This window comes from Sorex araneus, chromosome 1, assembly GCF_027595985.1.
Source record: "Sorex araneus isolate mSorAra2 chromosome 1, mSorAra2.pri, whole genome shotgun sequence".
In the NCBI taxonomy this organism is placed as follows: Eukaryota; Metazoa; Chordata; class Mammalia; order Eulipotyphla; family Soricidae; genus Sorex; species Sorex araneus.
In genome coordinates, this window is record NC_073302.1 from 339,810,836 (window position 1) to 339,816,835 (window position 6,000).

Sequence of the window (6,000 nt, forward strand, 5' to 3'; positions counted from 1 at the left end):
CAGCTGCTGGAGTTGTTTCCGTGTTGGGACCACCCTCATCTGTATTACTTCATGCAAAGCATCTTAAAAACCCCAGGAATTATATACAGAAGGCATTGTTTATTCCTATTATAAAAGGAGAAAGGCATAGGAAAGTTTAGACACTTTTCAAAATTTACACCTTTAATAATTGTAGTTTGGGGCATGTAAAACTGACCCACTAAAAATAAACAATTCAATAAGGATCTGAGGCTTAATTTTGTGTTTTCAGATGTTAAGTTTTGATATTTTAGAATAACCCTACATCAAAGAAAAGACAAGTTGATGACACTTCAGCAGAAGCTAACACATCAAGGAGTGGTAGTATTTTGGGTTATACATGGGCTTGGGGGCTCCCTGATTCTTTACCTTAATATTCTTCATAAGACTTGGTTTCTATGGGAAAAGTCTGTTGCTGCTAAACACCTATTGCAGAAATTTTAACTTACCATGGTCTTAAGTTTTTAGTATCTGGATGTTTCTGTACTGTCTCCTCCACGATGAAGCATGTATTAGTTATCTCTTACTATATAACAAAATAACCCCAAGGCATGGTAACCCAAAACACATTTACTATCTCATTGTTTCTGTGGGTGGGTCAGGATTCTGGAATCACTTAGGGCCTTTGCTGTGGTCTAAGTTGCAGTTAAAGCAGCAACTGGGACTGAGACATCTCACATCTAATGGGATCTACTAAGTGCAGCGAGTGATTGTTAGCAGTAATCAGTGTGAGCAGGACTCCGTGTTTGTGAGTTTACTACTATGGCACATGCCAACATGTTTTCTAGTTATACTCATAGAAGTGTGTTTCCCAATCCCACCCATAAAACAGGGAGGTGAGCTGTCAGGAAGTGGAGATTATTGGGATCTTGTGGAAGTCTGCTGAGCACGTTGCCATAGCCAGGAAGACTTTAGACACAGTTCTCATAGCTTCATTTGCTCATTTCTGTTCTGGAACTAGCAGAAACTCTTAAAACTCAGAGGTCACTCTCGTGAGGGTGTCATGCTGAGTCATATCCTCTACAACTGACTGTGTTAGAGCACACAGAATCGAATCTAAGCTACCCATCACCAAAATCCTAGGCTTGGCTGGAATGATAGAATGAGCACACCCCAGATTGGGCACACTTTGGAATATTTTTTTTTCTTTCCATTGCTCAGTCCAGTCATTATAAGAACATTAGAAGCACAGGACAAGCTTCTCCCAGTCAGTGCTAGGGACTCCCCAGAACTTAACTTGTGCTGTTTCCTGTGTAAGTAGGTCAGGAGCCAGGAGCCTGAATGTTACTATCAGCATTTTGATCCCCAGTAAATAGTAACTTTAGGCAAAGATTTCAGATAGATATAACTTCAGGTAATCTTAGGTACAGAAGACTTTAGATAGAGAAGCCCTACTTCCCCAGTCTACAAAATACTCCCACGGGCAAGTCCCAGGCTGGCCTAAAGCAGATTTTTATTGTTTCTGAGGAATGACAGATTACGACAGGGCATGACTCTGGCAAGATGATTTTATTTTCATTCCTTTATTCTCTTCTCTTGGCTGTTTGCTTAAGAAGAACTAGTTTCATGAGGGCCACTAAGCTCATGTGAATCTCAATGTGCTTGAGCCTTGGATTGGTGTCAAGTTTTTTTCTCAATATACTGGACACAGTGGAGACTGTAATGATCCTAACATCGCCCTCAAGAAGTTGAGTTAGGGCATGGATTGTTAAGCCTATGTGTGCATCCCTTATTTAAAGGCCATGGATGGTTCTCTCTTTGTTTGCAGGAAGTGCCAGGCTTGCTGGCACAGACACAGACTCTTCACAGCCAGACCTAAGCCTGCCTTCCTCAGAGTTTCTCCAGCTGCCTGTCTGGACCTTCTGTCCACACAATAGAGAGGATCTTCTGCCATTTTTCAGGCTCTGTGTCTTTGCTCGCCCTTCCCTGTCACTTTGGAATATGTGTCCTCTCTTATTCGCTGTCCTCTGTCTTTTCTCCTGCTCCTTTGCCAAGACCCAATGTAACTCTGGGTCACTTTCCCTGACCCCCCATTACTGTTGATTGGAATGGGTGATCTAAAGCAGCTGCCACTGGAGATCCACCCACCCCACATGCCCGTCTACCCTTGCCATTTCATAGGCTTGAACACATTAGTCTGACTTCCAATTGCCGGAACCTGGGATTCTTGTTCTGAGTTCTGAGGGCTTTCTTTGTCTGCTGGCTCTGCCCATGTCTAGAGTGGGTTGGAAATGTCCCCAGAGCAGTCTTCAATCAATAACTGATGGGGATTAGTAGGCAACTCCCTTTTCTAGGACATTTCTGGGGCAGGTGTTGTGTAGTAGCACCTCTTTGTCCACGTGAGTAGTTGCTGATACTTTTTGGTGGTCCATTTCCTTCATTTTTTCCTCCCTTGCTCCTATTTTCTCTGTGCAGCCCTCTAAAGATTGTATATGTTCTCCAATCTTTGCTTATGGTCTTCTTTGTCTTCATCAAAGATTGAAGTAACCACATAAACTACTTAAGCATCTCAGTCCATTGTGGTTCTGTTCCTCTCTGTGAGCAGATCCCCAAACAGGCCAGAGCCTGGAGCATGTCTCTGTCAGTCACTTCTTAAAAGATTTGGAGTTTGTATTTTGGATGGGTGCATTGGTCCTTTGGTATAGGACCTGATATTCTTCATCGTAATTCCCTTTTACACATAAAAAAATGGGAGAAAATAAAATGAGGTATTGGAAATAAAATCTCATTCTACAAAGTGCGGCATTTACAGGGAAGAGGAGGATGTATCTGTTGTGCATTAGGGGAGAAACTAGATATCCACTTGAGCTACTCCCGTATGTGTCAGTGGGCCAAATTTGAGGTCTGGAGCAGAAGTCCCTTCTGCACCTGGGAGACAAGTGCAAGCAAGATGAGGGTAGAGAATAATCCATTTGAACATGGGTGGGAGGTCTCAGCAGAAAGTGCTGTGAAGATAGGATATTGCTCTGTTCAGTTTTTGTCTATAGTTACTTCTCCTGATTTTTAGGGTCAGAGAGGAGAAAGAACCAGGAAGTGACTGAGCACACAGAGTACTAGACTTCCTTGGGTCTAGTAGACATCTTTATAAAGGGAAATTCTAGCACATAGCCACGGAAGCAGTAACCCGAGAGCTGTTGGCTGAGCTTGGCAATGGAGAGCAGGAACTGGTCCTTCTGAGTCAGCGAGAAGTTGGCTACCTAGTTCACTTGTATCACTTGTCATCCTGTTGTTCATCAATTTGCTCAAGCAGGCGCCAGTAACATCTCCAATCATCCCTGTCATGTACTAGTGTAGCTCAATGGCGTCTGCTTGCTCCGGGAACAGGAAGAGCCTCAAACCATTCATTCAGGGTCTTGAAAAAGAAGTCTGACCATCTCTTAGGTGGGTGGCCAGGCATTCTTTTGATGTCCCGTGGAATCCAGTTAGTAATAGCTCTAGTCCAGCGGTTATCTCTAAATCGCATTACCTGTCTGGCCTATCTGATTTTCGACGCCTTGGCAAATGAGACAGTGTCCCTGATTCTTGATTGTGACGGAGGTTGGAACTCCAAATTCCTTCTCACTTGAGTGAAACATGATATTTCAAGCATAGCTCTTTTGATTCCACTTTGAGATTCTCGAATAGCATTCTCATCCTGTTTTTGTAGGGCCCAGGTCTCTGAGGCATGTGTTAGTGCAGAAAGAATGGTGGAGTCAAAAAGATGTGCTCGGAACCAGAGCTTCTTCATCCTCTTAACCACTTCTTTGATGCTCTTGAAGGCATTCCATGCTGCTCTCTTTCTCCTGCACAGTTCAGGTACCAGGTCATTTGTCATGTTGAATTCTCGACCCAGGTACACATAATTGCTGCATTTGGAGATGTTCCCTCCGTTGAAGGCAAGTGGAACATCAGAAACTAGTCCGTTTCTCATGAACATTGTCTTCATAACATTAGCTGCAGTCCAACCTTTCCACACTCATGGTCGAATTTGGCCAGCATTTATGGCCAAAATGCGCTTGGCTGAATTTTGGTGTTATGAGAACGATGTCAACAGCAAAGTGGAGGTGGTGTAGTTGCCAACTTCACTCCCATTCCTTCCCATTCCAGTCGTCACATGATGTTGTTGAGGGTGGTACTGAAGAGTTTTGGTGAAATGGTGTCACCCTGCCAAACCCCTCTCTTTACGTCAATGATCACTTCTTCGTAGAATGGTGAGATCCTGGTGGTGAATCCGTAATACAGGTCATGGAGGATCCTGATGTACTGAGTTTGAAGTACCTAGTTAACCAACTCATTGTCTACTTGGGAATGATTTTGTCCATATCCACTTACCTTTGGGGTATGAGATTGTTTTGCAGAAGCTGTAAGGTAAAAAAAAAAATGACTGGTGGACTATGCCTCCATATGCCCTTCTCTGTCCATCCCCTTTGTATTCTGCGTGGTTATTTGTGGGCTCTTCAATCTGGAGATGTCTAGTGGCATCACCTGCTGACAACAGATCCCTGGTCGAGAGCAGGCTTGTTTTCAGTGGCAAGATCCTGGTGAGATGTGTACGGGCACCATGCAGGAGGGCTGGCATACAGCACTGGGGGCCAGGGTGAGTCAGAGTCTTTTCTGGAAGACTGGTGTTTGCCTTAACTTCTTTATTTAAATTGAACTCCTTATTGCTGAAACATAGTAATATTTGGTAGGTATTTGGTTTAATGTTCATATTTTTCCTAATAACATTTTTGCAACCCTATCATTTCTAAGTGCTGGAGCAATAGCACAGTAGGTAGCGCATTTGCCTTCCACACGGCCGACCCAGGTTCAATTCCTCCCACCTCTTTCGGAGAGCCCGGCAAACTACCAAGAGTATCTCGCCCACATGGCAGAGCCTGGCAAGCTAGTCATGGCGTATTTGATATGCCAAAAATAGTAACAAGTCTCACAATGGAGATGTTACTGGTGCCCGCTTGAGCAAATCGATGAGCAATGGGATGACAGTGATACAATGATACAGTGATTATCTCTAAAGGTTCCTTTATTTAAAAAATATGCATATGTACACATGTTACTCACATGCATATATTATTGATATTGGCTTGTAACCTTATGCAGGCATCAGAAGTGCATGATTATAACTTAATAGTTGTACGTTCTCTATATATCCCCCACTAGGTCCAATTTTTTCCGACTATATTCCCCTTTATCTGACCTTCTCACTTCTCTTCTCTGTTCCCTTCCCTTCTAGTACCTACTATTTTGTTCTCATAGTCTAAGAGTTTTGTTTTGTTTCATTTGTTCTTTCTGCTGCTTCATTTTTTTTAACTTCCATGTGGGTGAAGTCATAATATGTTTGTGTTTCTCTGTCTATATGATTTCATATCGTCTAAATTTATCCATGTTGTTTTAAACAAGAGATCATAAAGGACAGGAACTGATTGATAGGGACAGATTTAGAACCCAATGAGTTCTCACTTAAGCTTGACTTAAGAAAAATTAAAAATAAAAATTTGGGGCCATACCTGGTGGGCTTAGAACTTACTTGGAGCCCATGGGAGCACAGGGATCTAGGGGTTGAACCCAGGTTACATGCATTATGCGTTGTGCTGTCTCTCTGGCCCCACCTCAGTCTGAGTTCCAATCTTTTGTTGTGAAGTAAATTTGACCACATAAGAGTCTGGCTTTCCATATCTGCTCACTGATGGCAGAAACCAGATATCTAACTTTGTATAGGTCAACTGAGAGAAGTGACTCGAAAAAAGGAACTTCCTATAAGAATTGTGGTGGCTAATAAAAATGTTCTCCAAATCGTACTTCCTCATTGCAGAATTTGTGTTAATGACCTTATGTGCCAAATTTAAAAAAGAGGGGATGAGGGGAGTCTTTGCAGATGCAATTAAGTTAAGGATCTTAAGATGGGGAGATTTTCCTGGACTGTTTGAGATGGGCTCCAAATGAAATTTCATATATCCCTACAAAAGCTTAGCCAAGGGAGATTTTATTTACTAAGAGGGAGCT